General features: G+C 36.2%; 1 pseudogene; it reads left to right on the plus strand.

Annotated features, from left to right (window-relative positions):
• Positions 1–4955: 4955 nt before the first annotated feature.
• LOC118884053 lies at positions 4956–9699 on the plus strand (annotated as a pseudogene).
• The last annotated feature ends 1564 nt before the right edge of the window (positions 9700–11263 follow it).

An 11263-nucleotide genomic window follows, 5' to 3' on the forward strand; every position in this document is an offset into this window, starting at 1 on the left:
CTGGGAAAACTGAACAGCTACATGTAAGTGAATGAAATTAGAACACTCCTTAATACCATACACAAAAATAAAATCAAAATGGATTAAAGACCTAAATGTAAGGCCAGACACTATAAAATTTGGGAGGAAGACATAGGCAGAACACTCTATGACATAAATCACAGCAAGATCTTTTTTGACCCACCTCCTAGAGTAATGAAAATAAAAGCAAAAATAAATAAATGGTACCTAGTTAAACATAAAAGCTTTTACACAGCAAAGGAAACCATAAACAAGATGAAAAGACAACTCTCAGAATGGGAGAAAATATTTGCAAACGAAGCAACTGACACAGGATTAATCTCCAAAATATACAAGCAGCTCATGCAGCTCAATATCAGAAAAACAAACAACCCAATCCAAAAATGGGCAGAAGACCTATAAATAGACATTTCTCCAAAGAAGACATACAGATGGCCAACAAACACATGAAAAGCTGTTCAACATAACTAATTATTAGAGAAATGCAAATCAAAACTACAAAGAGATATCACCTCACACCAGTCAGAATGGCTATCATTTAAAAAATCTACAAATGATAAATGCTAGAGAGAGTATGGTGAAAAGGGAACCTTCATGCACTGTTGGTAGGAATGTAAATTGATACAGCCACTATGGAAAACAGTATGGAGGTTCCTTAAAAAACTAAAAATAGAACTACCATATGACCCAGCAATCCCACTACTGGGCATATACCAAGAGAAAACCATAATTCAAAATGATACATGCACCCCAATGTTCACAGCAGCACTATTTACAATAGCCAGGACATGAAAGCCACCTAAATGTTCATCAACAGAAGAATAGATAAAGAAGATGTGGTACATATATACAAGGGAATATTACTCAGCCATAAAAAGGAAAGAAATTGGGTCATTTATAAAAGACATGGATGGACCTAGAGAGCGTCATACAGAGTGAAGTAAATCAGAAAGAGAAAAACAAATATATATTAACGCATATATGTGGAATCTAGAAAAATTTTATAGTTGACCTTATTTGCAAAGCAGAAATAGAGACACAGATGTAATGAACACATGTATGGATACCAAGGGGGAAAGGAGTGAGGTGGGAGGAATTGGGAGATTGAGATTGACACATATACAGGATTGATACTATGTATAAAATATAAAACTGATGGGAACATAGAGTATTACACAGGGAACTCTACTTAATGCTCTGTGGTGACCTAAATGGGAGGGAAACCCAGAAGTGAGGGGATATACGTATATGTGTGGCTGATTCATTTTGCTGTGCAGTAGAAGCTACACAACATTGTAAAACAACTGTACTCCAATAAAATTAATTAAAAAAAAAAACATTGCTTCTCTGAATAAGTGTATAGCTATTTTAATGTTACATATAGAAGAATTTCCTAAGGACATACACCTTATCATGGAAATACAAAGTCATTAGTGCAGGCACTTACATACTCATATCTATAACTACAACATATTTTCCAGAAAGGTTTTGTCAATTTACAATTTCCTCCAAAAGATTATAGAATTCTTTGCACAATTTTTTCAGTGTGCAATATTGTGAGATGCAAAGTTTGCTCACCTTTTGTACTCAAACTATTGCCCTAAATTGATGGAATTTCTCTAATAAATAATGAGATTTAACATAATTCCTAGGTGATTTTTATATAAACTAATACTTTTTTTACATTATTTAGGGTTCAAATATATCAGTTTGTAGTTTTAATTTTTAATTTAATTTAATTAATTTGCTTGGTACTGGAGTATACAGATATTCTTTATCTTACAGCGGTCAAGTTTATTAAATAAAACGTTTTTCACATTTGGAAGTTTTTTCCTTCCTGTTGAAGAAATCTTTTCCCTTTCAAATTTAATGAAGACATTCTTTCATATTGCCTTTTAAATATTTTGTTTTACATATTATTTTTAATCTGTCTGAAATTTACTTTTCTTTTTATTGTGAGTTAGGGAAACTATTCTTTCCAAATGAATGACCAATTATTTCAGTATTCTTTTTTGAGTTGTCCATCCTTTCCTCCTTGGTATATAATGCAACTTCTTTCATACATCAACTATTTATTTATGTGTAACTCTGTTTCTAAGTTCTATTTTGTGTCCCACTGATTTATTTTTCTATAGTTTCTGTACACTTTAAATCATGATAACTACATAGCTCTGGATTTTTATTAATTTATCTTGCTCAGTATGCACTAGGATTTCAATATCTGGTAATTTGTCATTTTACTCACTTCCAGAAAATTATTATCCAGTATATATTTAATATATTTTCCTATTTTCATTATTTTTTATGTAAGTCTAATTAGAAGTATGTCAGAACTATTCATTACTGTTAACTCTATTCAATATATCTATCAAGATGTTGTTCATGTACCTTTATATCTTTGTTGCATTCTGTTTCTTGACTAATATTTTCCATTTTACTAATTTCACCTTCAGCTGGGCCTGTTCTATTATGTTACCAACTCATCCATTGGATATATTATTTTAGTTGCTATATTTTTTTTTCTAAAGTTTCTATTTAATTATATTTCCTGTTTGTTTTGCATTCTGATATTTTTTTCTTATCCAGTTTTAAAACTCTCTCTTTCAATTTAAAATATCTATCCATTGTCATTTTATATTTTATATGGATAATTCCAGCATTAATAATACTTCGTGTCACAATCCATAAGAGGAAGACATTTTTGGAGGGAATATTGAGAGTTTTGCTTTTTTCTAAAACAAATTTTATTTTTATTGGAACTGGGGTCTTCTACTTAACAGAGTCCAATGAGATTTAAATTTTATGCTTGGAATTTCCAAGATCATGTAGGGTTTATTATTTCAGTCATAGGACTCATTTGAGTGAAGATTTATGTCAACAACTTCTCTGAATAATTCATTTTATTAATATTTTTCCACTTAATACCAGGCCAAGCAACTACATTTCCTTAATTTTTTTCATTTACAGGTGAAATGCTTTTTGTAAGCCTATTTTTTACTGAAACTATAATCTCTGCAGTCCCAACTTAATGCAGAGGACTCAGCATCACTTTTACTACTTTCTAAACATTCAAGTCTTAAAAATCAGCTTCACTGCGTAAAGCTATTCTACCCCAATGCACAGGAAGAATCTGGCCTCAGGACCCATGTTTACTTTCCATTCTGTTCTCAGCTTTACTAAATTATTTTGGGGTTTTGCTTATTCCCTTATTTTCTTATGATCTCATTAGTATACTTTAATGTATGTTTGTTATAATATTTCTAAAATCTATGTGTTTTGCGCTGAGATAGTATATCAGTCAGGGTGGCCTACATTATACTTAGAAAACAGAATATCCTAGTGTGATCTTAACATAACTAGGCTTTATTTTTCCACGTAAAACATCTTGGTGTGCTAATTCATAAGGACAGAGTGCCCAAGGTTCTTGCCCAGCAATTAAATGCTGTTTTTCATGCTACTTCTACCAATAAATCATAGTTAGAGTCACATGGCCCTGTCATTTGTGCAATTGTGTAATTGCAAGCCTCCCATATACCTAAAGAGAAGTTAAACCTGATATAGAGGAGCATTAAAAGGCTTTACCATAAATCACATGTTTGGTTCTCTTTTCTTTCTATGTATGAAACATACTAAACATCTTCCCCAGGGAGGCAGTTTACAACACGTTCCATTCGTGAGACAGCTCAAAATCTAGTACCTCTGGGTTATGAGACTTAGTCTCTATTAGAACAGTTGCATCCACATCAGCTTCACTTGTGTCTTTTCTTGATCCAGGAACTTATATACTAACAGGACAAATTATCTTCTCACCACAAATGCAACATAGAGAGGTGGATTGTGTTCTGCAGAACTACTAGATCTCCAATCTGGGAAAATAAACAAATGGAAACTTGCATCGGTCCCTGGTCTATATCAATCCTTAAATCCCTCTGAGCCAAAATTGTCATGGTTTTCACCTCAGGACTGGACAACGTTCCTTAATTAGACTGTTCCTGCTCCCTGAAAATGGCCCTGAATGCCATTCTTCCTGGGTCCCTCTGAGAGATTCTTCTCTGCCTTTAGCCACTTTGGCTTCTGTGAAATAAGCATTGGGCAATGTCAATCTTTTGAGAGCAAAGCATATGTCTCAGACGTTCTGCCTGTAAGTAGTTAGAAGTCCAAGAATTATTTTGTGCCTTACAGTATCTATTAATTTTTTAGGAATTTTACATATTTGATCTCAGTTATCTATATATGAAAATAGCTAAAAGAAGAAAGTTCTTTGAGATAATTCTCAAATTTGCTATATTGCTTTACTTCTTGCTGCCTCTACAATAGACCCAAATATAGGTACCCTGAGCTTAAATGTCTTTGATTTGGGGATTTTACCACTAGCCTCAATCTGAGTCACCTTATGCAGTTAAAAATACTAGACCCTACACAATAGTAAGGTCATGCTTGTACTGAGGCATCTTAATCCATTCAGGTTTTAACCATGGGTAATAAAATACTAATTTTTTTTCATATTGCTAAATTTTAATAAATATTTATAGCTCAAATCTTGGTTTTTTTTCTTCTTTTTTTCTGGAATAATGAGACAGTAAGGTAAAAAATAATTTCTTCTTATGAACCTACAGGACTTCAATTATCTTGTCTGTCTATTCTTAATTCTTCTTAATTCTGATAAGCTGGGGTTTCTATTGTTTTTTTTGGTTTGTTTTGTTTTTCCTGAGCTCTTCTTTTTCTGGCAGTACCTTATCAAATACAACAAACAACAACAAATGTGTTCTATTAATAGTGTTTTCACACTTCTTGTCCCAGAGTTAAAATTTCACGAGATACGTGGTATTTTAGTGTATTGCCAGGGATAATTTTACTTTTTTCTGCTGCTGTATAACATTTATCATTATTTTCCAGATTCCAATATTCATATCTTCTGTGCAAACTGAAGAACCATGCCCATGGACAACCTTCTTCAGGTACAAATATCTATTTCAATCAGGAGAGAGTTATTCTGTGATGATAATCAGCCTCAAAATCTCAGTGGCATATAGCAGCAAAGTTTTATTTCTTGGCCAATACTTATTAATGGTGCAGGGGTTGGATACTACTGTAAAAGTCCATCTTCTTGTCACCATGGCCAGCGATATCCCACATGGTATGACACTAACTAGCTTGGATCCCAGAACAAATTTAAAATGTAGAAAAGAAATAAATTCTTGTTGCTTCAAGGTATGGAGGTTTGGGAAATGTTTGTTAACATGTCATCAACTAGACTATTCTTACTTATTTTATTTATACAGAGTAAATTTTGAAGTATCTAATTTTTCCTATAGCTGGAAAGGGAAAACATTTTGGTGTCCTTTCATATCGCTTTTCTGCCTCTCTTAATATTGGCAATATCATTTTAGTTTTCTATAAATGTTAAGACTTTGATACTACTATATTTTAAATCACCCCAGCTCCAATTAAAATAAATATTATCTATAATTGTTATTTCTCATAGGTAATAAGCTATATAACCACTTCCATCTTCAAGCACAGATAGAAACACATTCATAGGCAGAATTCCTAACCATACATTCTACACTGACAGCGCTAGTTATGGTATCACTATAAATTTCTATTTTAACTCTATTTTCTTGGATTAATCTTTTATGGTTATGTAACTATAAAAATGTTTAAAGTAGGTCAGAGAGAATCATTACAATGCCTGTGTAGGCATAAGCTCAGTCTTACAGAGAGAAGAGCTGGGTCTTACCCCTTTGCTGGCTTGCTGGCCACTCTACTTTAGTCCAACAGTCTCCATGGATCACTCATGGAATAAAGAACCAGCTACTAGTGAAAAGCAATAGAATTATTAAAACCTTTATTAGATTTAACCTCAGGATCTTACCAGAAATTGAAAAAAATACTATAGAAATAAATAGCAAATAAATATTAGTTTTGAACTTCATTTTATTAAATTAACACTTTCTTCATTCTTAAAATAATCTTGTGTGATAAGGGTAAAAATATGTCCCAATTTAAAGTGTGTGTAAACAGAATCTGTAGAGTTTGAGTTTCCTGGTATCAAAATTTATAAAATATAAAGTAGGCACTGTGTCTCTTCTCCTCTGACTGCATGTCTTATCCCACATTCTTTTTCACTCCTATCATACCCAGTCTTTAAAAGAACCATTATTATTTATTGGTCATTTCAAATAGAAATATCCTGATCGTTGACCCCAATTTGGACAAACTTTAGTTGTAGAAATAGCTGCTATTCTTGCTTTCATTGGCTTTAATATGACTGCATTACTTCCTCCACCAGGGAATGTGATGTTAAAATGTATTTTTTATTAATACTGGCATTGACACCTTGTCTAAACATTGTGGGTAGTAGGATCTTCTCCTTGGATTAATGATACTTGATATACTAGAATAGATTCTACAAAATTTAACAGATAAATGTGCTTAAAAGAAAACAGTATTGTCCTCCACTTATGTTACACATACCCAATAAATAAAATGAAAGCAATAGAGAAGAGTAGTTGTATATTTTCATAAAATACACCTAAGTCAGAATTTATCAGAGAAACAGAAGCAGTATGGGCTTATCTATATTATACATTAGTGAAATACAAAGATATATATAAAGTGATTTATTATATATAAATTATTATATATTAAATATAAAGAGATTTATTATAAGGAATTGGCTTATGTGATTGTGGGGACTAGGAAGTCTGAAATCTGTAGAGCAGACCGGCTAGGATCTCTAACAGGAGCTGGGGTTGCAATCCTGAGCAAAATTTTTCTAGAAAACTTGTTTTTGCCATTATGGCCTTCAACTGATTGGATGAGGCTCATCCACATTTTTTAAGGTAATTTCCTTTACTTATTGAACTGCTTGTCAATGTTAGAAACATCTACAAAATACCTTCACAGAAATACCTAGACTAGTGTTTGATTAAATAATTAGAAAAATTATTATTACTTTATTAATTTAATTATTAGAATAATTAAATAATTAGAATCTAGGTCCTATCTATGTTGATACATAAAATCAACCATCACACCAACTATTGTGAATTGCCTTCTATGTCACTTTATCTGCTCTAACAACATTTAATGCCTTATTTAGAGTTAGAAATTAGCAATTTGAATAATGGTATGAGAGGTAAGGAACACCACGCAGCCATTGTACACTGCTATCCTGGAGTGGGCAGCAGGGATGGACAAATTCATGCTGGTCCAGAAGGTGATGTTGGACTGGACCAATGGGAGGCTCTTCCAAGACAAGTTTGATTGTCTTTTCTACATCAACTGAAGAGAGATGAACTAGAGCACATCACAGCAAAGCATGCAAGACCTTACCTCCAGTTGCCGGTCAGAGCCCAGCGTGCCCTACTGGGGGCTTGTCTGAGTTCCTGAGTGCCTCCTTTTCATCATAAATGGCTTTGAGGAGCTCAAGTCCTCTTTCTACAACCGCCAGGGACCCTGGTGCCTCTGCTGGGAGGAAAAACAGCTCATAGAGCTTCTCGTTAACAGTCTGATTCAGAATAAGCTGCTGCCTTGGTTGTCTTTGCTCATCATTGCCAGGCCATGGCTTTGGAGAAGCTCCATAACTTGCTCCAGCATCCAAAGAATGTGGAGATCCTGGGCTTCTCTGACACAGAAAGGAAGAAGTACTTCTACACATATTTCCACAATGTTAAGCAGTCTGGTAAACCCTTCAATTTCGTGAAAAACAACAAGTCCCTTTTCACTCTATGATTTGTCTCCACCATATGTTGGGTCATTTGTACCTGGTTCAAGCAGCAATTAGAAAGTGGCATGGGGGATTCTGAGACAGACATCCAGGACACCACAGCAGTTTACATGCTCTACCTCTGAGTCTGCCAGGGACCTCAATTTTCCAGCCCTTGCTCTTTGGTGGCATATGGTCTTGGGAATCAGAAAATCCCATTTGAGGAGCACGACTTCCAGAAGCATGGCTTGATGGGATGGATATCTCTTCCTCCCTCAAGGTGATCATCTTCCATAAGGATATCAACTGTGCAGTGTTCTACAGCTTCATCCACTTGAGTTTCCAGGAGCTCTTTGAGGCCATGTACTATATCCTGGATGTTGGGGAGAGTGAGTCCAGCCCAGAGCAGAATGTGAGGATGCTGTTGGCTGAGTAGGGTTTTCAGAAAAGAGCTTCTTGGCACTCCCCATGTGAATGAGGAAACAAGAAGCTACCTTGAGAAAAGTCTTTGCTAGAAGGTCTCCCCTGGCATCAAGGTCGAACTATTGGAGTGAGTCCAAAGCAAAGCTCAGAGTGAGAGCTCTACCTGCAGCAGGGTTTCTAGTAGCTCTTTAGCTGCTTTTATGAGATCCAGGAAGATGAATTTATCCAACAGGCCCTGAGCCACTTCCGAGTGGTCGTGGTCAGCAATATCACCACCAAGGTTTCCTCCTTTTTGTGTGATGAACTGCAGGAGCATCCCAGTGCTGCACTGGTACAGGGCTGCCTACAGTGTGGATGAAGAAGAGGGGTGAGATGGACTTCTGGGTCCAGATGCTGTTGGCATAGTCAGCCAAGAGGAATGTTTTGCCAGACATCTACAATGAACAGCTTGCTGATGCTCTAAGCTCTAATCCAAATCTGATAGAGCTGGTTTTGTATTGCAATGCCCTGAGAAGCTGCGGGGTGAAGCTTCTCTGTCAAAGACTCAGACACCCCAAATGCAAACTTCAGAATTGAGGCTGAAGAGGTGCTGAGTTTCTAGCCCTGCCTATCAGGACCTCACAGCAGCTCTGATATCCAATAAGAATTTAATAAGGATGGACCTAAGAAGCAATGACTTGGGGTTGCCAGGCATGGAACTGCTCTGTGAAGGGCTCCAGCATCCCAAATGCATCCTGCAGATGATTCAGTTGAGGAAGTGTCCTCTGGAGGTTGTGGCTTGCCAAGACACTACCTCCTTGCTCAGCACCAAATCCACTGGAGGATTTGGGTCTGAGGCTTTTCTGTTAAGCTTGAGCCACCCAGTCATTGGCTGAGGATCTTGCAGTTGAAGATTTGCCAAGTCACTGCTGCTGCCTGTGAAGACCTGACTTCCACCCTCAGTGTGAATCAGAGCCTGGCAGAGTAGGATCTAAACTTGAATGACCTGGGGAACCCAAGTGCTGCTGCTGTATGAGGGTTTCAGGCATCCAAGTAAACTCCAGACCCTCTGGTTAGGCATTTGCTGGCTCAGTTCTGCAGCCTTTGAGTGTCTCTCTGCTATGCCCTCGGCCAACCACCACCTCTGGGAGTTGGATCTGAGTTTGAATGACCTGGGGAACTGGGGCACATGTTTGCTGTGTGAGAGCCTGTGACACCCCACCTGTGGACTCCAGAAACTATGGCTGGATAGCTGTGGGCTCATAAGCAGAGACTTGAGGTTTCTCTTCTAGCCTGGGGGTTAACCAGACAATGACAGAGTTTATCTGACCAACAACATGCTTGGAAACACAGGTGTCAGGCTGCTATGATAGAGCCTGAGTCATCCCAGCTGCAAACTTCAAGTCCTCTGGTTATTTGGAACAAGCCTTAAGAAAATGACCCACAGAAGACTGGCAGCACTTCACCTAATAAAACCTTACTTAGACGTCAGCTGCCGAATGGTTCTATCTACTGCTTCTTCTCTTGAAGTAAGGAGGGAGGAAGATCATCCCAGGATCTGCTAATCAACATAATGATAAGGCCTTTTATTTCCTCAAGAGACAAATTCATGCAGAATAAATCCTTTCTGCTTGGGGTTTATGTAATCATCATGTGACTGAGCTTGGAGTTTTAGTCTGAAGAATCTTGGTGCCATGGAGAGAATTTAGAAAAAGGTCCCAGATGATTCTAGAGCAGAAGCTCACAGCTGAGAGTGAATTTGCTCCACCAGGGGACACTTGGCAATGACAGGAGACATTGGGGTGGGGGAAGCTACTGGTATCTAGTGGGTAGAGGCCAGGAATCCTGCAAATTTCCTAAAATGCACAAGGCAACTCCTACAGCAAAGTATTTGGCATACATGTCAATTGTGTCAAAGTCGAAAAACCCTATTCTCAAAGATTAATGGTGCAATAAAGATAGCAGAGAGTCTGGAACACTGGTGAATCTCAGAATGCTTGTTATGCCAACAGCCCCAATAACAAAACTTGCAATCTTGTTTTTCACTATGATTCTGACCCCTGTCTGGAGCCAACTGGACCATGGTTGGACACCTGCCATTGTTAGCCAACTATGGGCCAGCCAATAACTTATACCATGCTTTGGATGAAAACATGAATGGAATCAACCAGGATTTTACTATCGGGGATTTGAGCTAGGAAACTTCAGACAAACTAATGATTGTTGGGAAACTTCACAAGAATTCCATGAGCATGCCATGCTGAATCCATAGTGAAGATGTCTAGAAAGACCAAAATTTACTGGGAAGTGGAAGACATTTGTAGAGATAAAAAATTTAGTGACCTTGTAACTTATGAAATGTTGAAAAGGAAGTAACTCAGATTCTGAAGACATCATTCCTGTGGATATCAATAAATGTTCCATGATTACTCACATCAAATAAATAAAGTATGTTGATATTGAAACATGTAAATTAGCTATTTGAGTAAGACATTTATTAGGTTCTTAAAACTTAGTATATTTTTTTTTTAGAAGAAACTGAACAGAATCTTCAGACTGCATACATCAAGAAATTTAATTAGCTACGAAGGTGAAAAGCGAGTTTTGTATTTATTATTTGTGTGACAGAAGTCACTGTTTTTTGTTTTTGTTTCTTTTTTTCACAGGGGAAGTAGATTTTCTTGTTACTGAGAGTACAAGAGATTTTTCCATATTTCATTTATATTTTTCCCTTATCTTCATCTGATACATTTTAAAGTTATTTAATGTGCATCTATAACTTTTGTCCTTTCAAAGGTTTTAATAAAAGTGTGGTGACATATTCTGAGTGTTCAATTCCCTTATAATACACTGAATAATGATTGGTTCTAAGAAGCAATTTGGTTCAAAAAATGACCAACTATTCAACACTTATAGCACCTTTAAATTAGAAAATTTGCTAATTGGATTTGTGCTTTTCTAAATCTAAGTAAAATGTGTGAATCATTTCTTGCAAAATCACTTTATTATAATTATTTTGTCTTAGAAAAATGATGTAGGCAATGTACCTTGTGCACATTCTGAAAATTACATACTATCATATGAAGTACAAATAAAGCTGTATATTTTATGTACACTTACAATTTTGTA

This window comes from Balaenoptera musculus, chromosome 18 (genome assembly GCF_009873245.2).
Source record: "Balaenoptera musculus isolate JJ_BM4_2016_0621 chromosome 18, mBalMus1.pri.v3, whole genome shotgun sequence".
Classification (NCBI taxonomy): Eukaryota; Metazoa; Chordata; class Mammalia; order Artiodactyla; family Balaenopteridae; genus Balaenoptera; species Balaenoptera musculus.